The sequence below is a fragment of the Nerophis lumbriciformis genome, linkage group LG36, assembly GCF_033978685.3.
Source record: "Nerophis lumbriciformis linkage group LG36, RoL_Nlum_v2.1, whole genome shotgun sequence".
Classification (NCBI taxonomy): Eukaryota; Metazoa; Chordata; class Actinopteri; order Syngnathiformes; family Syngnathidae; genus Nerophis; species Nerophis lumbriciformis.
This window is the reverse complement of record NC_084583.2, coordinates 19,652,574-19,677,500: the sequence shown is the minus strand read 5'-3', so window position 1 is coordinate 19,677,500 and position 24,927 is coordinate 19,652,574.

The window sequence follows — 24,927 nt, the reverse complement described above, 5'->3', positions numbered from 1 at the left end:
TGTTCTCGCTTGCCACGGCTTTGGTCCACGCCTCCAAATGGAAAGTTGGAGAACTGCAAAATAATAAGGACAAATGCTATTATTTGCTGCCTGTATTTATTATTCCTCAAAGGGGGGGAAATCATTTGGAATCAGATGAACCCGCTTTACTTGACTTCATTTCATTTCAATCATTTGGAATCAGATGAACCCGATTTACTTGACTTTACGAGGGAAGATGCGACAATGATTTGCACCTTTGCCATGTACGTTTGTACAAAACCCAAAACAAGTGAAGTTGTCACGTGGTGTAAATGGTAAATAAAAACAGAATACAATGATTTGAAAATCCTTTCCAACTTACATTCAGTTGAATAGACTGCAAAGACAAGATATTTAACGTTCCAACAGGCAAGTTTTGTTATTTTTTGCAAATATTAGCTCATTTGGAATTTGATGCCTGCAACGTGTTTCAAAAAAGCTGGCACAAGTGGCAAAAAAGACTGAGATGGTTGAGGAATGCTCATCAAAGACTTATTTGGAACATCATGTCATGTCTGTGTAATCATGTTTTGTTTTAAGTCATGTTTTTTTTGTTTCTTAGACCAGTTGATCTGCCGTTTCTTTTCTTTTCTCCTCTGCTCCCCCCTATCCCTTGTGGAAGGGGAGACACACAGATCCGGTGGCCATGGATGGGGTGCTGGCTGTCCGGGGTCGGGACCCGGGGTGGACCGCTCGCCTGTATATCGGTTGGGAACATCTCTGCGCTGCTGACCCGTCTCCGCTCGGGATGGTTTCCTGCTGACCCCACTGTGGACTGGACTCTTACTGTTATGCTGGATCCACTATGGACTGGACTCTCACAATATTATGTCAGACCCACTCGACATCCATTGCATTCGGTCTCCCTAGAGGGGGGGGGGGTTACCCACATATGCGGTCCTCTCCAAGGTTTCTCATAGTCATTCACATCGACGTCCCACTGGGGTGAGTTTTTCCTTGCCCTTATGTGGGCTATACCGAGGATGTCGTTGTGGCTTGTGCAGCCCTTTGAGACACTTGTGATTTAGGGCTATATAAATAAACATTGATTGATTGATTGATTGATGTTTTGTTTAGTTATTTGACTCTTTAGTTTCTGGCTTTTCACTCCCTTGTCTTGTCTCCATGGTTACCCATTAGTTTCACCGGTTCCACGTTTGGACTCATTATGCACTCTTATTTGTCACCATAGCAACCCATTAGTTTTCACCTGTCACGTCACGCACCTGTTTCACGTTTTGAGTCACGCACCTGTTTTCGCTAATCATGTACCGTATTTTCCGCACTATAAGGCGTACCTAAAAACCACAAATTTTCTCAAAAGCTGACAGTGCGCCTTATAATCCGGTGCGCTTTATATATGGATTAATATTAAGATTCATTTTCATAAAGTTTCGGTCTCGCAACTACGGTAAACAGCCGCCATCTTTTTTCCCAGTAGAAGAGGAAGTGCTTCTTCTTCTACGCAAGCAACCGCCAAGGTAAGCACCCGCCCCCATAGAACAGGAAGCGCTTCTTCTTCTACTGTAAGCAACCACCCGCCCGCGTAGAAGAAGAAGAAGAAGCGCGCGGATTCTACGTTTCATTTCCTTTGTGTGTTTACATCTGTAAAGACCACAAAATGGCGACAGGTTTCCGGTTCATGAAAAGACGCAATCTCTCCATCCGCACACGGACTACTATTTCACAGCAACTGCCTAAAGACTTTCAAGAAAAGCTGGCTACTTTCCGTGCATATTGTAAAAACAAGATAGCTGAAAAAAAGATCCGGCCAGAGAACATTATCAACATGGATGAGGTTCCACTGACTTTTGATATTCCTGTGAACCGCACTGTGGATACAACGGGAGCACGTACGGTGAATATTCGCACCACAGGGAATGAGAAGTCATCCTTCACTGTGGTTCTAGCTTGCCATGCTAATGGCCAGAAACTTCCACCCATGGTGATATTCAAAAGGAAGACCTTGCCAAAAGAGACCTTTCCAGCCGGCGTCATCATTAAAGCTAACTCGAAGGGATGGATGAAGAAAAGATGAGCGAGTGGTTAAGGTAAGTTTAAGTTTACGCGAAAAGGCCGGGTGGCTTTTTTCACGCAGCTCTGTCCATGTTGATATACGACTCCGTGCGCGCCCACATCACGCTGGTTTTAATATATTATTAAAGTTTGACTGACCTATTTGACAGTTTTTTTGACATTCCTTTAGCGCAGTTAGATGCGGCTTACAACACGGGGCGGCTTATAGGTGGACAAAGTTTTGAAATATGCCGTTCATTGAAGGCGCGGCTTATAACCCAGGGCGCCTTATGGTGCGGAAAATACGGTACTGTAGGTAGTATTTAAGTTCATTGTTTTCAGTTCGTCATCCTGGCGACATCACGCATGCATACCCCTGTCACACTCTGTCTACCTCTGCGCACTTCATGCCATGTCCAAGTAAGTTTTTTTCTATTAATGCCACAGTTAGTGTTATGTTTAATTGTTCACAGTTTTTTGCCCACGTGCAAGTCTTTTTGTTTCGTTAGTCAAGTTTGTACTTCCGCCTTGAGCGCACTTTTTGTTCCTTTGAGTGTTATAAATAAATATGTATTTACCTTCACGCCATGACCAGTCCAGCTTTACTTGCATCTCGGGAAAACAAACACACCATAGTCCACGTCTTGACACATCACACAGGTGAACAGGCTAATTGGGAACAGGTGGGTGCCATGATTGGGTATAATAGCAGCTTCCATGAAATGCTCAGTCGTTCACAAACAAGGACGGGGCGAGGGTCACCACTTTGTCAACAAATGCCTGAACAAATTATCGTTTAAAGGGGAACATTATCACCAGACCTATGTAAGCGTCAATATATACCTTGATGTTAGAGAAAAAAGACTATATATTTTTTTAACCGATTTCCGAACTCTAATTGGGTGAATTTTGGCAAATTAAACGCCTTTCTATTATTCGCTCTCGGGAAGCAATCCGCCACTTTCTCACTTTCGTCGGTGTGTTGTCGGAGGGTGTAACAACACGAACAGGGACGGATTCAAGTTGCACCAGTGGCCCAAAGATGCGAAAGTGGCAAGAAATTGGACGAAATTTGTTCAAAAATACGAGGGTGTGGGGAAAGCCGACGAAATGGTCAGTCGTTTGTTCCGCACACTTTAGCGACGAAAGCTATGCTACGACAGAGATGGCGAGAATGAACCGAAGATGATCAAGAGAAGAATATCGACCCTAGCTTCCCTGGCCTGCTGACATCAACTCCAAAACTGGACAGATCAGCTTTCAGGAAAAGAGAGCGGATGAGGGTATGTCTACAGAATATATTAATTGATGACAACTTTATTCATTACTCGCGGTTTTACGTAAATTATTATACATAAACTGTGTATACCAGGGGTGCTCATTACGTCGATCGCGATCTACCGGTCGATCGCGGAGGGTGTGTCAGTCGATCACCAGCCAGGCATTAAAAAAATAGTCCTAAAAATGAGCGATCATAAATCTTCACTATGACGTCACTTTCGTCACTTGATTGACATTCACGGCACCCGAGGGTCTTCTGAGATGACGCCGGCTGCTGCCAGCTCATTAAAATTACCGACTGGAAGGCGAGAAACACTTTATTTCAACAGACTCCGGCGCCGTACCTGTCGCCAAAACTCCAAAGACCGACTGCACAGTTGCACAGTTGCGCTAACAAAACGAGTCTCAGAAAGCTGGCGTGCACAAGCTAGCAAGCTACGGAGTTTGCCGACAATGTATTTCTTGTAAAGTGTATACAAAGGAGTACGGAAGCTGGACAAATAAGATGCCAAAAACCAACCACTTTCATGTGGTATTGGACAGAAAGGAGGACTTTTTTCTCCTCCATTCGAAAATGCGGACGTTTTTAGCACTACCGTCTGATTCTAATCAATGCAAAAGTCATCAGAATCAGGTAATACACCAACTTATATTCTTGTCTTCATGAAAGAAAGGAATCTATTTGTGTTAAACATGCTTGTATTCTCTTTAAACACCTTTAAGTTGTTAACAATATTAACTATATGTGTTAAACATGCTTGTATTATCTTTAAACACCTTTAAGTTGTTAACAATATTAACTATATGTGTTAAACATGCTTGTATTATCTTTAACCACCTTTAACTTATTAACAATATTAACTATATGTGTTAAACATGCTTGTGTTATCATTAAACAGCTTTAACTTGTTAACAATATTAACTATACATGTTAAACATGCTTGTATTATCTATAAACACCTTTAACTTATTAATAATATTAACTGTATGTATTAAACATGCTTGTATTATCATTAAACACCTTTAACTTGTTAACAATATTAACTATATGTGTTAAACATGCTCGTATTATCTTTAAACACCTTTAACTTATTAATAATATTAACTATATGTATTAAACATGCTTGTATTATCATTAAACACCTTTAACTTGTTAACAATATTAACTATATGTATTAAACATGCTTGCATTATCTTTAAACACCTTTAACTTGTTAACAATATTAACTATATGTGTTAAACATGCTCGTATTATCTTTAAACACCTTTAACTTATTAATAATATTAACTATATGTATTAAACATGCTTGTATTATCATTAAACACCTTTAACTTGTTAACAATATTAACTATATGTATTAAACATGCTTGCATTATCTTTAAACACCTTAAACTTGTTAACAATATTAACTATATTTATTAAACATACTTGTATTATCATTAAACACCTTTAATTTATTAACAATATTAACTATATGTATTAAACATTCTTGTATTATCATTAAACACCTTTAATTTATTAACAATATTAACTATATGTGTCAAACATGCTTGCATTATCATTAAACACCTTTGACTTATTAACAAAAGCGTATATTTCATAAATAAGTAAATATAAATTATATATATGAATGAGGTAGATCCCCACGACTTGATCAATTGAAAAGTAGCTCGCCTGCAGAAAAAGTGTGAGCACCCCTGGTGTATACCAATAATTTAGCTTAAAAACATTTTTTTTTTTTTAATCATTCGAGTACATTCGGGTAGTCTTGTGTAATGCAGTATTTTGTGTCTATTTAGGTATGGTTAACCTGAGTGCTGAGATCGTGGAAAAATATTTGTTCTTAGCGCGCCTGAAATGGGCTGTCTGCACTCTCAAAGTGCATGTTGTTGCCAAATGTATTTCATATGCTGTAAACCTAGTTCATAGTTGTTAGTTTCCTTTAATGCCAAACAAACACATACCAATCGTTGGTTAGAAGGCGATCGCCGAATTCGTCCTCGCTTTCTCCCGTGTCGCGGGCGGTCGTGTCGTTTTCGTCGGTTTCGCTTGCATACGATCAGAGGTGGGTAGTAACGCGCTACATTTACTCTACTTGAGTAACTTTTGGGATAAATTGTACTTCTAAGAGTAGTCTTAATGCAACATACTTTTACTTTTACTTAAGTATATTTATAGAGAAGGAACGCTACTTTTACTCCGCTACTTTTATCTACATTCAGCTCGCTACTCGCTACTAATTTTTATCGATCTGTTAATGCACGCTTTGTTTGTTGTGGTCTGTCAGACAGACCTTCAAAGTGCCTGCCTTACTGGTGACGTTTCACTTCGTTCCACCAATCAGATGCAGTCACTGGTGACGTTGGACCAATCAAACAGAGCCAGGTGGTCACATGACCTGACTTAAACAAGTTGAAAAACTTATTGGGGTGTTACCATTTAGTGGTCAATTCTACGGAATATGTACTGTACTGTGCAATCTAATAATAAAAGTTCCAATCAATCAATCAAAAGTGTGAAGGAAAAAATTTACTTTTTTATTTCAACCGTACATCCCGTCAAAAGCCTAAAGACTGACCGCACATGAGGACGTTCCTGTCTTCACAATAAAAGTGCCGCTCCGTCGCGCCTGCGCTTTCAAAATAAGAGTCTCCGAAAGCCAGCGCAAACAAGCTAGCAAGCTACGGAGTTTGACGCCAATGTATTTCTTGTAAAGTGTATAAAAACGAATATGGAAGCTGGACAAATAAGATGCCAAAAACCCACCACTTTCATGTGGTATTAGACAGAAAGGAGGAACTTTTCTTCTCCTCCATTTGAAAACGTGGACGTTATCATCATTACTGTCTGATTACAATCAACGCAAGTCATCAGAATCAGGTAATACACCAACTTATATTCTTGTCTTCATGAAAGAAAGGAATCTATATGTGTTAGACATGCATGTATATTCATTAAAACACCTTTAACATGTAAACAAAAACGGCAAAATAAATAAATATAAATGATATACTGTATATATCAATGTATGTGTATATATGTATATGTATATATATATATATATATATATATATATGATATGTGTGTGTATGTTACTCATCAGTTACTCAGTACTTGAGTAGTTTTTTCACAACATACTTTTTACTTTTACTCAAGTAAATATTTGGGTGACTACTCATTACTTTTACTTGAGTAATAAATCTCTAAAGTAACAGTACTCTTACTTGAGTACAATTTCTGGCTACTCTACCCACCTCTGCATACGGTTCAAACCGATATGGCTCAATAGCTTCAGTTTCTTCTTCAATTTGGTTTTCGCTACCTGCCTCCACACTACAACCATCCGTTTCAATACATGCGTAATCTGTTGAATCGCTTAAGCCGCTGAAATCCGAGTCTGAATCCGAGCTAATGTCGCTATAGCTTGCTGTTCTATGCGCCATGTTTGTTTGTGTCGGCTTCACTATGTGACGTCACAGGAAAATGGACGGGTGTATATAACGATGGTTAAAATCAGGCACTTTGAAGCTTTTTTTAGGGACATTGCGTGATGGGTAAAATTTTGAAAAAAAACTTCGAAAAATAAAATAAGCCACTGGGAACTGATTTTTAATGGTTTTAACCATTCTGAAATTGTGATAATGTTCCCCTTTAAGAACAACATTTCTCAACAAGCTATTGCAAGCAATTAAGGGATTTCACCAGAGGTGGGTAGAGTAGCCAGAATATGTACTCAAGTAAGAGTACTGTTACTTTAGAGATTTATTACTCAAGTAAAAGTAAGGAGTAGTCACCCAAATATTTACTTGAGTAAAAGTAAAAAGTATGTTGTGAAAAAACTACTCAAGTACTGAGTAACTGATGAGTAACATATACACACACACATACATATATATATACATACATATACATTGATATACACAGTATATAATTTATATGTATTTATTTTGCTGTTTTTGTTCACATGTTAAAGGTGTTTTAATGAATATACATGCATGTTTAACATATAGATTCCTTTCTTTCATGAAGACAAGAATATAAGTTGGTGTATTACCTGATTCTGATGACTTGCATTGATTGTAATCAGACAGTAATGATGATAACGTCCACGTTTTCAAATGGAGGAGAAGAAAAGTTACTCCTTTCTGTCTAATACCACATGAAAGTGGTTGGTTTTTGGCATCTTATTTGTCCAGCTTCCGTATTCGTTTTTATACACTTTACAAGAAATATATTGGCGTCAAACTCCGTAGCTTGCTAGCTTGTTTGCGCTGGCTTTCGGAGACTCTTGTTTTGAAAGCGCAGGCGCGATGGAGCGGCACTTTTATTGTGAAGACAGGAACGTCCTCATGTGCGGTCAGTCTTGAGGCTTTTGACGGGATGTACGGTTGAAATAAAAAAAGTATCTTTTTTCCTTCACACTTTTGATTGATTGATTGGAACTTTTATTAGTAGATTGCACAGTACAGTACACATTCCGTACAATTGACCACTAAATGGTAACACCCCAATAAGTTTTTCAACTTGTTTAAGTCAGGTCATGTGACCGCCTGGCCCTGTTTGATTGGTCCAACGTCACCAGTGACTGCATCTGATTGGTGGAACGGAGTGAAACGTCACCAGTAAGGCAGGCACTTTGAAGGTCTGTCTGACAGACCAAAACAAACAAAGCGTGCATTAACAGATCGATAAAAATTAGAAGCGAGTAGCGAGCTGAATGTAGATAAAAGTAGCGGAGTAAAAGTAGCGTTCCTTCTCTATAAATATACTTAAGTAAAAGTAAAAGTATGTTGCATTAAAACTACTCTTAGAAGTACAATTTATCCCAAAAGTTACTCAAGTAGATGTAACGGAGTAAATGTAGCGCGTTACTACCCACCTCTGGATTTCACTATCTACCAAATATGTTGTCTTTGTAGCATATTCGGTGACAAAGGGCAGCCTTGGCGGAGTCTGTTCATAACCTTTATGGACAGAATTTCTAGGCGCAGTCAGGGCGTTGAGGGGATCTGGTTTGGTGGCCGCAGGATTAGGTCACTGCTATTTGCAGATGATGTGGTCCTGATGGCTTCCTCCGGCCAAGATCTTCAGCTCTCACTGGATCGGTTCGCAGCCGAGTGTGAAGCGACTGGGATGGGAATCAGCACCTCCAAGTCCGAGTCCATGGTTCTCTCCCGGAAAAGGGTGGAGTGCCATCTCCGGGTTGGGGAGGAGATCTTGCCCCAAGTGGAGGAGTTCAAGTACCTCGGAGTCTTGTTCACGAGTGGGGGAAGAGTGGATCGTGAGATCGACAGGCGGATCGGTGCGGTGTCTTCAGTAATGCGGACGCTGTATCGATCCGTTGTGGTGAAGAAGGAGCTGAGCCGGAAGGCAAAGCTCTCGATTTACCGGTCGATCTACGTTCCCATCCTCACCTATGGTCATGAGCTTTGGGTCATGACCGAAAGGACAAGATCACGGGTACAAGCGGCCGAAATGAGTTTCCTCCGCCGAGTGGCGGGGCTCTCCCTTAGAGATAGGGTGAGAAGCTCTGTCATTCGGGGGGAACTCAAAGTAAAGCCGCTGCCCCTCCACATCGAGAGGAGCCAGATGAGGTGGTTCGGGCATCTGGTCAGGATGCCACTCGAACGCCTCCCTAGGAAGGTGTTTCGGGCACGTCCGACCGGTAGGAGGCCACGGGGAAGACCCAGGACACGCTGGGAAGACTATCTCTCCCGGCTGGCCTGGGAACGCCTCGGGATCCCCCGGGAGGAGCTGGACGAAGTGGCTGGGGAGAGGGAAGTCTGGGCTTCCCTGCTTAAGCTGCTGCCCCCGCGACCCGACCTCGGATAAGCGGAAGAAGATGGATGGATGGATGGATGGGTTCCCCTTTAAGAACAACATTTCTCAACCAGCTATTGCAAGGAATTAAGGGATTTCACCATCTACAAAATATGTTGTCTTTGTAGTGCATTCAATTGAATATGGGTTGAAAAGGATTTGCAAATCATTGTATTCCGTTTATATTTACATCTAACACAATTTCCTAACTCATATGGAAACGGGGTTTGTAATAAACACGCCTAAGGCGGCTAAGCGACGCTCCTGTCTCAGTGCCGTCTCCTTCTCCACCGCACGTACCAGGGTAGAACTGTTGTGCCTCCGCTCCTAATCCGGCTTGATAAATGACCAGCGTTTATGTTGTCAGCGGACTTGAAAATAAAAGGCCGCAGCGAGCGGCTATAAAATGGCACGTGTGATGAATGTCGTCGTTGTCCCCGACGGTGGTAAAAGGTGTCGAAATGAAAAGCTGGGGAACTCCACAAGCCTTATCTGCCGGGTTTGTGCTTCTGAAAAGATACTGGATTACGGTACCGACGTGATAAGGTCGGCAGCTGGATGGAAAGCGAGCAGAAGCCGGCAAGATAGCACATAAAGTGGGTATTTATCAAAGCAGAGTGACTTGTGAAGAGTGGTCAGGAGGGCTTTTATGAGGCTGTGCAGAGTTTTTCACCGTGTCTGAACACGATTATGTGTGTGCTAGTTGCTTGCTGAAAGGGTGGGCTTGGCCGGTGGCCTGTGCTGGTTTAACTGAGATGTCTTCCTCCTGATCCACTGACTCACAGCCTGTGGCTTAGGCACAGTTTGGATGGCCAGAAATCCCCAAGACAACAATGGATGACACAATATGGTAAAAAGGTATGAAGTCTGAATAAAGGCCGTGCATCACCATGTCTTGTGTTGTATGGCGTGGCGTTCATAACTCATCTAAGAGTAGAACGAATGAAATAAGAGAAGGGTGGAGCTGATGAGGGACAATGATGAGGAAAAAAAGAGAATTGTGCAGTTGGATAAGACGTGCGAGACACAGGCTTTGCAGGACCAAAGGGACTGGAAGGGGGTGTGAGGGAGCGGTGCTGGCAGTACACTCTGTTGTGGTGTGTCTATGTGGGACCCAGATGGACTTGGTTGAGGTAATGGACTTGCCTAAGAAAAAACAAAAAAAAACGTGTTGACATTTTCTGTAGTCCGCTAAGAAAGCACATTTGATCACGATGTGCAGAGTATTCCGTATGTCTTGGACTATATCTATCCATGCATACATCTTCTTCCGCTTATCCGAGGTAGGGTCGCGAGGGATGCAGCCTAAGCAGGGAAGCCCAGACTTCCCTCTCCCCAGCCACTTTGTCCAGCTCTTCCTGTGGGACCCCCGAGGCGTTCCCAGGCCAGCCGGGAGACATAGTCTTCCCAACGTGTCCTGAGTCTTCCCCGCGGCCTCCTACCGGTCGGACGTGCCCTAAACACCTCCCTAGGGAGGCGTTCGGGTGGCATCCTGACCAGATGCCCGAACCACCTCATCTGGCTCCTCTCCATGTGGAGGAGCAGCGGCTTTACTTTGAGCTCCCCCCGGATGGCAGAGCTTCTCACCTTATCTCTAAGGGAGAGCCCCGCCACCCGGCGGAGGAAACTCATTTGGGCCGCTTGTACCCGTGATCTTGTCCTTTCGGTCATAACCCAAAGCTCATGACCATAGGTGAGGATGGGAACGTAGATCGACCGGTAAATTGAGAGCTTTGCCTTCCGGCTCAGCTCCTTCTTCACCGGATCGATACAGCGTCTGCATTACTGAAGACGCCTGTCGATCTCACCATCCACTCTTCCCTCACTCGTGAACAAGACTCCGAGGTACTTGAACTCCTCCGCTTGGGGCAAAATCTCCTCCCCAACCCGGAGATGGCACTCCACCCTTTTCCGGGCAAGAACCATGCACTCGGACTTGGAGGTGCTGATTCTCATCCCAGTCGCTTCACACTCGGCTGCGAACCGATCCAGTGAGAGCTGAAGATCCTGGCCAGATGAAGCCATCAGGAACCACATCATCTGCAAAAAGCAGAGACCTAATCCTGCAGCCACCAAACCAGATCCCCTCAACGCCTTGACTGCGCCTAGAAATTCTGTCCATAAAAGTTAATGAACAGAATCGGTCTTGGACTATACGACGCACTTAAAATCCTTTCATTTTCTCAGAAATAGAGAGTGCGCCTTGTAAGCCGGTGCGCCTAATGTACGGCGTAGTCTTGGTTGTGCTTACCAACCTCGAAGCTATTTTATTTGGTGCATTTTGCAATGATAAGTGTAACCAGTAGATAGCAGTCACACATTAGAGATATGTGTAGACTGCAATATGATGGCAGTAAACAGCAAAACTTTAAATGTTCCATTGAGAATATAGAACATTATACACGGCGCTCAAAAAGCTATGAAGCCGCATCGCTTGATGGATCGTCAGCGTTACGGCGAGAGTAGTCAGACGTACTCTTCAACATACGAGTAGTAGTATGGTGTGTATAAGGACCGCAAAATTGCACCTAATAGCAGACATTTCATGCAAAACCAACTTTTCTTACCTTCTGGTACCTGTTGATGTCAATCAATCAATATGTGTGTGCCCCCCCCCCCCCCCCCTCTAGGGGAGACCAAAAGCAATGGATGTCGAGTGGGTCTGACAAAATATTGAAATATTGTGAAAGTCCAGTCCATAGTGGATCTAACATAATAGTGAGAGTCCAGTCCATAGTGGATATAACACAATAGTAAGAGTCCAGTCCATAGTGGATCTAACATAATAATGAGAGTCCAGTCCATTGTGGATCTAACATAATAGTGAGAGTCCAGTCCATAGTGGATCTAACATAATAGTGAGAGTCCAGTCCATAGTGGATCTAACATAATAGTGAGAGTCCAGTCCATAGTGGATCTAAAATAATAGTGAGAGTCCAGTCCATAGTGGATCTAACATAATAGTGTGAGAGTCCAGTCCATAGTGGATCTAACATAATAGTGTGAGAGTCCAGTCCATAGTGGATCTAACATAATAGTGAGAGTCCAGTCCATAGTGGATATAACACAATAGTAAGAGTCCAGTCCATAGTGGATCTAACATAATAATGAGAGTCCAGTCCATTGTGGATCTAACATAATAGTGAGAGTCCAGTCCATAGTGGACCTAACATAATAGTGTGAGAGTCCAGTCCATAGTGGACCTAACATAATAGTGTGAGAGTCCAGTCCATAGTGGATCTAACATAATAGTGTGAGAATCCAGTCCATAGTGGATCTAACATAATAGTGAGAGTCCAGTCCATAGTGGATCTAACATAATAGTAAGAGTCCAGTCCATAGTGGATCTAACATAATAGTGTGAGAGTCCAGTCCATAGTGGATCTAACATAATAGTGAGAGTCCAGTCCATAGTGGATCTAACATAATAGTAAGAGTCCAGTCCATAGTGGATCTAACATAATAGTGAGAGTCCAGTCCATAGTGGACCTAACATAATAGTGTGAGAGTCCAGTCCATAGTGGATCTAACATAATAGTAAGAGTCCAGTCCATAGTGGATCTAACATAATAGTGAGAGTCCAGTCCATAGTGGATCTAACATAATAGTGAGAGAGTCCAGTCCATAGTGGATCTAACATAATAGTGTGAAGGTCCAGTCCATAGTGGATCTAACATAATAGTGAGAGTCCAGTCCATAGTGGATCCAACATAATAGTAAGAGTCCAGTCCATAGTGGATCTAACATAATAGTGAGAGTCCAGTCCATAGTGGATCTAACATAATAGTGAGATAGTCCAGTCCATAGTGGATCTAACATAATAGTGTGAAGGTCCAGTCCATAGCGGATCTAACATAATAGTGAGAGTCCAGTCCATAGTGGATCTAACATAATAGTGAGAGTCCAGTCCATAGTGGATCTAACATAATAGTGTGAGAGTCCAGTCCATAGTGGATCTAACATAATAATGTGAGAGTCCAGTCCATAGTGGATCTAACATAATATTGTGAGAGTCCAGTCCATAGTGGACCTAACATAATAGTGAGAGTCCAGTCCATAGTGGATCTAACATAATAGTAAGAGTCCAGTCCATAGTGGATCTAACATAATAGTAAGAGTCCAGTCCATAGTGGACCTAACATAATAGTGTGAGAGTCCAGTCCATAGTGGATCTAACATGATAGTAAGAGTCCAGTCCATAGTGGATCTAACATAATAGTAAGAGTCCAGTCCATAGTGGATCTAACATAATAGTGAGAGTCCAGTCCATAGTGGATCTAACATAATAGTGTGAGAATCCAGTCCATAGTGGATCTAACATAATAGTGAGAGTCCAGTCCATAGTGGATCTAACATAATAGTGTGAGAGTCCAGTCCATAGTGTATCTAACATAATAGTGTGAGAGTCCAGTCCATAGTGGATCTAACATAATAGTGAGAGTCCAGTCCATAGTGGATCTAACATAATAGTGAGAGTCCAGTCCATAGTGGATCTAACATAATAGTGTGAGAGTCCAGTCCATAGTGGATCTAACATAATAGTGTGAGAGTCCAGTCCATAGTGGATCTAACATAATAGTGAGAGTCCAGTCCATAGTGGATCTAACATAATAGTAAGAGTCCAGTCCATAGTGGATCTAACATAATAGTGAGAGTCCAATCCACAGTGGATCTAACATAATAGTAAGAGTCCAGTCCATAGTGGATCTAACATAATAGTGTGAGAGTTTAGTCCATAGTGGATCTAACATAATAGTGTGAGAGTCCAGTCCATAGTGGATCTAACATAATAATGAGAGTCCAGTCCATTGTGGATCTAACATAATAGTGAGAGTCCAGTTCATAGTGGATCTAACATAATAGTGAGAGTCCAGTCCATAGTGGATCTAACATAATAGTGAGAGAGTCCAGTCCATAGTGGATCTAACATAATAGTGAGAGTCCAGTCCATAGTGGATCTAACATAATAGTGAGAGTCCAGTCCATAGTGGATCTAACATAATAGTGAGAGTCCAGTCCATAGTAGATCTAACATAATAGTGAGAGAGTCCAGTCCATAGTGGATCTAAAATAATAGTGTGAAGGTCCAGTCCATAGTGGATCTAACATAATAGTGAGAGTCCAGTCCATAGTGGATCTAACATAATAGTGTGAAGGTCCAGTCCATAGTGGATCTAACATAATAGTGAGAGTCCAGTCCATAGTGGATCCAACATAATAGTGAGAGTCCAGTCCATAGTGGATCTAACATAATAGTGAGAGTCCAGTCCATAGTGGATCTAACATAATAGTGAGAGTCCAGTCCATAGTGGATCTAACATAATAGTGAGAGTCCAGTCCATAGTGGATCTAACATAATAGTGTGAGAGTCCAGTCCATAGTGGATCTAACATAATAGTGAGAGTCCAGTCCATAGTGGATATAACACAATAGTAAGAGTCCAGTCCATAGTGGATCTAACATAATAATGAGAGTCCAGTCCATTATGGATCTAACATAATAGTGAGAGTCCAGTCCATAGTGGATCTAACATAATAGTGAGAGTCCCATAGTGGATCTAACACAATAGTAAGAGTCCAGTCCATAGTGGATCTAACATAATAGTAAGAGTCCAGACAGAGACGGGTCAGCAGCGCAGAGATGTTCCCAACCGATGCACAGGCGAGCGGTCCACCCCGGGTCCCGACTCTGGACAGCCAGCACTTCATCCTTGGCCACTGGACCTGTGTAACTGGACCTGTGTAACTCCCCCTCCACAAAGAAGAGGGGGGCAGACGAGAAAAGAAAAGAAACGGCAGATCAACTGGTCTAAAAGGGGGGGTCTATTTAAAGGCTAGAGTATACAAATGAGTTTTAAGATGGGACTTAAATGCTTCTACTGAGGTAGCATCTCTAACTGTTACCAGTAGAACATTCCATAGTACTGGAGCCCCAATAGAAAACGCTCTATAGCCCGCAGACTTTTTTGGGCTCTGGGAATCACTAATAAGCCGGAGTTCTTTGAAGGCAGATTTCTTGCCGGGACATATGGTACAATGCAATCGACAAGATAGGCTGGAGCTAGACCGTGTAGTATTTTATACCTAAGTAGTAAAACCTTAAAGTCACATTTTAAGTGCACAGGAAGCCAGTGCTGCTGGTGAGGGAAAAAACACAACGCTCAGCGGGACAAGCAGGAAGTGGAAATAAAATAAGAGCACTGATAGGAAGTGAATACAAAACTGTCAGGACTTGGACTATGGCGTGGTTTGTTCTCCCGTGGTGCAAATGATTTGGACCAGACATGGCGTGAAGGTGAAGACATATTTAATTTTAACACTCAAAAAAAAGAAACAAACAAAAGGCGCTCACAGTGGAGGTACAAAACTTGGCTATAAACACAAAACTTGCACAAAGGCAGAAACTATGAACAATTAAAAAAAACACTAACTGTGGCATTAATAAACAAAAACTTACTTGGACGTGGCATGAAGTGCGCAGAGGTAAACAGATTGTGACGGGTATGATGTCGCCACACAGACAGCCTGGCAACTGGAAGCTTAAAAAATAGTGACATGATTAAAGACAGGTGCGTGAGTTGTGAGGGCAGGTGAAAACTAATGGGTTGCTATGGTGACAAACAAGAGTGCACAATGAGTCCAAACGTGGAACAGGTGAAACTAATGGGTAACCATGGAAACAAGACAAGGGAGTGAATAAGCCAGAAACTAAAGAGTCCAATAATTAAACAAAACAAAACATGACTAAAACAAAACATGATTACACAGACATGACACAAAACAAGGAAACAAACAGAAATGAAGAAGAATCAGAATCAGAATCAGCTTTATTGTCATTACGCAAGGTAACGAGATTGAGGCCATTCCATACAGTGCGAAATATATAAAAATATAAAAAATGTAGAAGTGCAATGAATATGGTGTGAAATGAATATATACATGAAAAAAAAACCAAATAAAACAGGGTGGTTGGTGGAATGGGTTATTGCACCGAAGAGAAGGCAGTTATGAGGGACAATGGGGCAGTCCGTTCAGGATGGTTATGGCCCTGGGGAAGAAGCTGTTCTTTAGCCTGTTTGTTTTGGTTTTAATGCACCTGTAGCGCTTCCCAAAGGGCAGCAGGTAGAACAGGTCAGAGCCAGGGTGGGTGCTGTCCTTGATGATGGCACTGGCTCTGTTGAGGCAGCGGGAGGTGTAGATGTCCGTCAGAGAGGGGAGAGGGCGGCCGATGATCTTCTGAGCCGTCTTGACCACAGAAGTGACAGATCGTCACATTAGAACTATATAAATAAACTTTGGTTGATTGATTGATGAATAAGCTATTCAGATAAAACCCACCGGAAAAGGGTGGAGTGCCATCTCCGGGTTGGGGAGGAGATCTTGCCCCAAGTGGAGGAGTTCAAGTACCTTGTAGTCTTGTTCACGAGTGAGGGAAGAGTGGATGGTGAGATCGACAGGCAGATCGGTGCGGCGTCTTCAGTAATGCGGACGCTGTATCGATCCGTTGTGGTGAAGAAGGAGCTGAGCCGGAAGGCAAAGCTCTCGATTTACCGGTCGATCTACGTTCCCATCCTCACCTATGGTCATGAGCTTTGGGTTATGACCGAAAGGACAAGATCACGGGTACAAGCGGCCCAAATGAGTTTCCTCCGCCGGGTGGCGGGGCTCTCCCTTAGAGATAGTGTGAGAAGCTCTGTCATCCGGGGGGGAGCTCAAAGTAAAGCCGCTGCTCCTCCACATCGAGAGGAGCCAGATGAGGTGGTTCGGGCATCTGGTCAGGATGCCACCCGAACGCCTCCCTAGGGAGGTGTTTAGGGCACGTCCGACCGGTAGGAGGCCGCGGGGAAGACCCAGGACACGTTGGGAAGACTATGTCTCCCGGCTGGCCTGGGAACGCCTCGGGGTCCCACAGGAAGAGCTGGACGAAGTGGCTGGGGAGAGGGAAGTCTGGGCTTCCCTGCTTAGGCTGCTGCCCCCGCGACCCCACCTCGGATAAGCGGAAGAAGATGGATGGATGGATGGATGGATAAAACCCACAATGCATTGCGTTCACCCCGTCATCCATCCAAGCCCTACTGCGCTGCACTTTATAAAGTTCATCTAATGGAGACGTGGAAGGAGAAAGTGGAAGAAAGAGAAGTGAGCTGGTTACTACTTTTTACTCAAGTTTTAATGTGAACACAGTTCTTGGCGTGCGCTTGCAGCGTCGCGCAAGGGTTGTGGAGTGTTATACAAGCGGCCTGCTGGGTGGAAATCAATCAAGTAAACTGGGTCGGGGAAGGCAAGGAGAGAGAGACGCGGGGGGTCTCAGAGGAGCAGGCCTTTGTTCCACATCGGAGGCGAATGTAGCAACAAAAGCCCAGGATACATCAGGTACATGTCTGCACGGGGTACACATACCTCTCCTCCCGTGGTTTCCACGTTAAAGCGCATGCGCTTGCCGCTTACACAACCTCGAGACTTTTCGGAGAGGACGCCTTGGGACCCTTCGCCTCAGCGTAACTGAGGCATTTACCGTCCTTTCCCACCGAAGCATCAATCCGCTATGCGGAGCCCCATCCAGATCGACAGATGACCGTGTTATGTCATCGCTAACCCAATACAACATCGCACATTTGCTCGCCAAAATCTCCCTGGAACCAATTTCTTGGTATCATCTCCAATAACTGGTATTATTGCAAGCACAGCATTCACCCATATGGAGAAACAACCCCGAATCAAATCAACGAAACCCATCCACTCCCAGGTAATAGGAAAGACGCATGGTGCGCTAACATGGTTACTTCATGTTGTTCTTCTTTCAATTATGCACCGCCGTCTTCTCAGGATTGATCAATATTTATTTTTTTCGGCGGTGAATTTTAAATCGAAAGTTACATAATGATTTCATTATGCACCGACACCGATTATTTTGCATGCTTTGCAGTCTTTCTGTGTCTGCGCTTTGCCTGTGTCAAGGCAGTCTTCCACCTTCACACGGGCTGCAGGGAACTTCTATAAAGTGTAATTATACGTTGTGTTCCCAGCGGGAAGGCTGTGATTAAACTAAATTAAATTGTGTCGGGGTGCATAAAATGTTTCTGTGCTGCGGCGTATGCACACAGGCGGTACGTATCGTCGCACAAACACACAGGAAAATGGCCAAAGTGTAATAGGAAGGAGTCGGTTCTGCGGTTTCCAGAAGTATACACGGCTTAGTTTGTTTTTTCTGCAAATGGCCGTGTTATCTAGCTATCTAGTTATCTATCTATCTATGCCTAGTCTATAAAATCCGCTACACCTCCCTGATACCGAAGTACATGTCAAACTATTTCCCTAACGTAAATGACCGCCATAACCACAACACCAGGGGGAGCTCCACTAACCACGTTAAACACAGATCCCCCATCTAACAAAGGTCTTAACTCATTCTCTTTCTATGCCACATCAATGTGGCATAGACAGGAATGTGGCGAAAGGCAGGAATAAATAGCTCTCTGATTAGTGCCCGGGAGCAGGTGAGCAGGCCGAACACTAATCAAAGGCCGGTGAAAATAATCAGCACCCACGGCAACCAAGAAACACAAACCCAGGGTTGCTGAAACAGAACTAAGAGAGTCTTAAACTAAAAGAGAAAAAAAATGTTCCGGGCAACGGATCATCACACTGTCATTAGGATGCCGACTGATTGAATCTTGTTATTTTACCGTTTAGATGAAGAATGACTCATAATCCTTGCGATGAAAAGGGGAATGGAAGCAAGCGTCTTTTCATATTGTTCTTGCCAATCCCCGGAGTAAATTGGCTGTCGAAGTGCACCAACTTGTCGGAATATGTCTCACCTTTCATCCAGGTGCGACGCACGATTTAGGATCTGGAATGAACTTCCGCAAGCAAGGAAGCGGCTTACCACTCGATGACGTCAACATAGGCACACAAGCTCGTGAATACGGCGCCACTATTAATAATTTGTCTGCGTTAGCGCGTATAATGACAATATCACTAATATTTGGTTAATACTCAAGTCACAAAATGTAAATGAAGTATTGTTGGCGCTTTTTGGATGTTTTTAATTGGATTTTATGGGCGGGATAGAGGACTTCTGATTGGCTCCGTTGTAAGCGGACTTTAATTTAAGGTTTATTTACAAGTTGGAATCAATAAAAAAATAAAAATAAAGCCGTCATACTAATGATTGTGAACAATAGGCAAAACTCCCCCCAAAAAGTACAATTTCCCTTTAAAAGTAGCATTGGTATTTTTTTTTTTGCATTTTAATGCAAAATGATTCAAACACACACACAGATGCTAAACATTTAAATGCTAAACAAATGTTATAGAAGAACTAAATCAAAAGACCTCTGTTCAAAAAAGATTGATGATGAAGTCCACAACGGGAAGAAAACAGGGAGTAAAATACATAAATAAGGACTGAAAGTGCTAAACATCACTTAATATATTATATAAGACTGGGTACCATGAATTGATTAACGTGGACCCCCTTAAACAAGTTGAAAAACGTATTGGTTGGGGTGTTACCACATACTTGCCAACCTTGAGACCTCCGATTTCGGGAGGTGGGGGGTGGGGGGAGTGGTCGGGGGGGCGTGGTTGGGGGACATGGTTGGGGGCGTGGTTAAGATATATATATATATATATATATATATATATATATATATATATATATATATATATATATATATATATATATATATATATATATATATATGTATGTATATAAATAAATAAAATAAATACTTACATTTCAGTATTCATTTATTTACACATATACACACACATAACACTCATCTACTCATTGTTGAGTTAAGGGTTGAATTGTCCATCCTTGTTCTATTCTCTGTCACTATTTCAGAACACACACATTATACAAATATACATTATAAAATCAATAAGAAAACGGGAGCTCTAATTTGGGAGTCTGAATTAGGATCAGAAGTTCCTATATAAACATTGCGCACTCACGTCGCCTTTTTGTATTGATTACTGCAGCTGTGCACTGGATTCATTCACAAATACAAACTACAACTCACAAACACTTTAGAGTTAGGCTCCACCATCAGAATGTGTACTTAAACTTATAAAGATCACATGGATATTATTCAGTGAGTTGATTCACCAAAACTAACCTGTTATACAGGAGAAAAAACCACACAGGACTTTTCAATTGTTCACAGACTGGTCGCGCTCATCAGAATGACAAGACACTTCCGGTCTGCAGGTGATAGCATTCAATTGGGAAGAAACGCCCTACTGCCCCCTACTGACCAATGTGAATACTGATAAATGTGGAACGACAGCTCCAAAAACGAATTCAAACCACAAAATAAAATAAATAAATCAACACAAAAATGTGACACATTATGGGTGGGTCACATATGCATGTACAGTAGATGGCAGTATTGTCCTGTTTAGAAGTGTCACAACATTGCTGTTTATGGCAGACGAACTGCTTTACGGCAGACGAAAACTTGACTGCTGTTGTTGTGTGTTGTTACCGCGCTGGGAGGACGTTAATGAAACTGCCTAACAATAAACCCACATAAGAAACCAAGAACTCGCCCTCCATCATTAGCTGTTTATATTGTGGGAAAGCGGACGTGTGAACAGGCTGTCAACACGTCACTCAGGTCCGCATGGACCTGGAGGGGGCGTGGCCTCCAGCTCCGCCTGAATTCCGGGAGATTTTCGGGAGAAAATTTGTCCCGGGAGGTTTTAGGGAGAGGCGCTGAATTTCGGGAGTCTCCCGGAAAATCCGGGAGGGTTGGCAAGTATGTGTTACCATTTAGTGGTCAATTGTACGGAATATGTACTGTACTGTGCAATCTACTAATAAAAGTTTCAATCAATCAATCAATCAAACAAATGGGATCGTGAATTATATTTGTCCTATGGTTCTCAATAGAAACTGTTGGAGCCAGCATCAAAAATAGGGGCAGGGGCGTCAAAAACCCATGCAAACCGCCAAATACGTATGCAACTTTTTTTAAAACTACAAGGCAGACTCACAACAATGTCGTGTCTGTTCGGTTTATTTGATCGGTCTGATTAAAGCCCTGCTCAAGATGGCGGCCGCGTAGACGTGCTTGACAAGCCTGAAGGTGTCATGTCTGTATTCATATCTACAGTCATGGTCAAAAGTGTACATACACTTGTAAAGAACATCATGTCATGGCTGTCTTGAGTTTCCAATACTTTCTATAACTCTTATTTTTTTGTGATGTAGTGATTGGAGCACATACTTGTTGGTCACAAAAAACATTCATGAAGTTTGCTTCTTTTATGAATTTATTATGGCTCTACTGAAAATGTGAGGGTCAAAAGTATACATACAGCAATGTTAATATTTGCTTACATGTCCCTTGGCAAGTTTACCTGCAATAAGGCACTTTTCGTAGCCATTGTCGGTGGCAGATATTTACATATATCCGAATTTAAGTTGTACTTCTTCCATTTCTTTGTCATATTTGAAAACAGCTCGTGTTTTCCATTTCTTCTCTTGATGCTCTGTCAGCAAGTAAACTGTGTGTGTTAACCTTGAGTTCTTTGGAATGTATTATGGCTAGGGAGACGTTGTGCTTGTATTATGGCTAGGGAGGGGAAAGGAAAGAGGGGTTTTTGGCGTTGGGAAGACAGACCATTTTGGGAGGCGCAATAGAATGTTCTAGGGTTAGACTGGTCTCAAAATGTATATTGGCAAAGCTTTGAAAATATACAACAAAATACCTATTCTGTCTCTGGTGGTTTTTCAACTCAGCTTTAAGTGTCGTAAAGAGCTTGGGAGCGAATTGTGACTTGAATTCCCTGGGAGGAACAACTGGTCCAAAACCGCAACATCCACAAGCTTCTGCTTGAATTTTTGACCACACAATTGGTGCAGTTCAGCTAAATGTGTTGGTTTTCTGACATGGACTTGTTTCTTCAGCATTGTCCACACCTTTAAATCAGGACTTTGGGAAGGTCATTCTGAAACCTTCATTCTAGCCTGATTTAGCCATTCCTTTACCACTTTTGAGGTGTGTTTGGGGTCATTGTCCTGTTGGAACACCCAACTGCGCCCAAGACCCAACCTCCGGGCTGATGATTTTAGCTTCTCCTGAAGAATTTCGAGCTAATCCTCCTTTTTCATTGTCCCATTTAAAGCAGCAGTTCCAATGGCAGCAAAACAGGCCCAGAGCATAATACTACCACCACCATGCTTGACGGTCGGAATGGTGTTCCTGGGATTAAAGGCCTCGCCTTTCCTCCTTCTAACATATTGCTGGGTGCTGTGGCCAAACAGCTCCATTTTTGTTTCATCTGACATCACATGGACAAAGATAAGACCTTCTGGAGGAAAGTTCTGTGGTCAGATGAAACAAACATGGAGCTTTTTGGCCACTGTGGTAGAATTTCTGACCTTTATACCGTATTTTGTGTCTGTCAAAGTCCGGAAAGAGAGCGAAGTCGAAAAGCATTAAGAAAGACACGACAGTAGTGGAATGTCTGCTCGTTTCTCTTTTTTCTATTGTGAACCATTGGAAGAGCATATTTGGGTTAGAGTTGAAGGAACGGTCGGCCTGACCATCGTACAAAATGTTTCGATTGTTTATTATGACTAAGGGATTCAAGGATGTTGCAGAACAAACAGGTCCAAAACAACTGGACCATGACACACGAGGGAAACACATAAATGGCCAGGTAGACCAAGTCTATGTATGATTCGCATGATTCTCGATTGGTCCAGCGTCTCCGGAGACGTTGTCTGTTTGCATGGTAATTCAATCCAACCTTGTACCATTTGATTATGGGTAAATAAAACGTTTGTACTAAATTCACTGTTGTTGCTGTTTAAGATTCGGACATTCCACCACACCACAATACTATATTATATCCATCCATCCATCCATCTTCTTCCGCTTATCCGAGGTCGGGTCGCGGGGGCAGCAGCCTAAGCAGGGAAGCCCAGACTTCCCTCTCCCCAGCCACTTCGTCCAGCTCTTCCTGTGGGACCCCGAGGCGTTCCCAGGCCAGCCGGGAGACATAGTCTTCCCAACGTGTCCTGGGTCTTCCCTGCGGCCTCCTACCGGTCGGACGTGCCCTAAACACCTCCCTAGGGAGGCGTTCGGGTGGCATCCTGACCAGATGCCCGAACCACCTCATCTGGCTCCTCTCGATGTGGAGGAGCAGCGGCTTTACTTTGAGCTCCCCCGGGATGACAGAGCTTCTCACCCTATCTCTAAGGGAGAGACCCGCCACCCGGCGGAGGAAACTCATTTCGGCCGCTTGTACCCGGGATCTTGTCCTTTCGGTCATAACCCAAAGCTCATGACCATAGGTGAGGATGGGAACGTAAATCGACCGGTAAATTGAGAGCTTTGCCTTCCGGCTCAGCTCCTTCTTCACCACAACGGATCGATACAGCGTCCGCATTACTGAAGACGCCGCACCGATCCGCCTGTCGATCTCACGATCCACTTTTCCTTCACTCGTGAACAAGACTCCGAGGTACTTGAACTCCTCCACTTGGGGCAGGGTCTCCTCCCCAACCCGGAGATGGCACTCCACCCTTTTCCGGGCGAGGACCATGGACTCGGACTTGAAGGTGCTGATTCTCATCCCAGTCGCTTCACACTCAGCTGTGAACCGATCCAGTGAGAGCTGAAGATCCTGGCCAGATGAAGCCATCAGGACCACATCATCTGCAAAAAGCAGAGACCTAATCCTGCAGCCACCAAACCAGATCCCCTCAACGCCTTGACTGCGCCTAGAAATTCTGTCCATAAAAGTTATGAACAGAATGGGTGACAAAGGGCAGCCTTGGCGGAGTCCAACCCTCACTGGAAACGTGTCCGACTTACTACCGGCAATGCGGACCAAGCTCGGACAATGATCATACAGGGAGCGGACTGCCACAATCAGACAGTCCGATACCCCATACTCTCTGAGCACTCCCCACAGGATTTCCCGAGGGACACGGTCGAATGCCTTCTCCAAGTCCACAAAACACATGTAGACTGGTTGGGCAAACTCCCATGCACCCTCAAGGACCCTGCCGAGAGTATAGAGCTGGTCCACAGTTCCACGACCAGGACGAAAACCACACTGTTCCTCCTGAATCCGAGGTTCGACTATCCGGCGTAGCCTCCTCTCCAGTACACCTGAATAGACCTTACCGGGAAGGCTGAGGAGTGTGATCCCACGATAGTTAGAACACACCCTCCGGTTCCCCTTCTTAAAGAGAGGAACCACCACCCCGGTCTGCCAATCCAGTGGTACCGCCCCCGATGTCCACACGATGCTGTAGAGTCTTGTCAACCAAGACAGCCCCACAACATCCAGAGCCTTAAGGAACTCCGGGCGGATCTCATCCACCCCCGGGGCCTTGCCACTGAGGAGCTTTTTAACTACCTCAGCAACCTCATCCCCAGAAATATATTATATCATATTATTATTTATTTATTTTTAATGTTATTACTTATGGAGTATATTGTGAATAAATTGAAAACAGGAAGTGAACAAAGGTTTTAGCAAATGCTATGTAAAGGAAAAGGGGTAGGATTAAATAAGCTCTGCTTCTTCCTACTCCTTTTGGAACATGTTGAATAGAGAAAGTGGAAATTGTAAAGTATACACAAACTTAACTCAACTCAACAGTTGAAATATTTTGACAGTTGGTACATTCAGCATGCCTTCTCAAATGGAGGTGTTCCCCTCTTTCCGTCAACCCCAGTTGACTTGATTGGGATTAAGGCTTGCTTTTTTTTCTCTCGTAAAATCATAATTTGTTGCCGACTTTTGTCTATTTCGGGC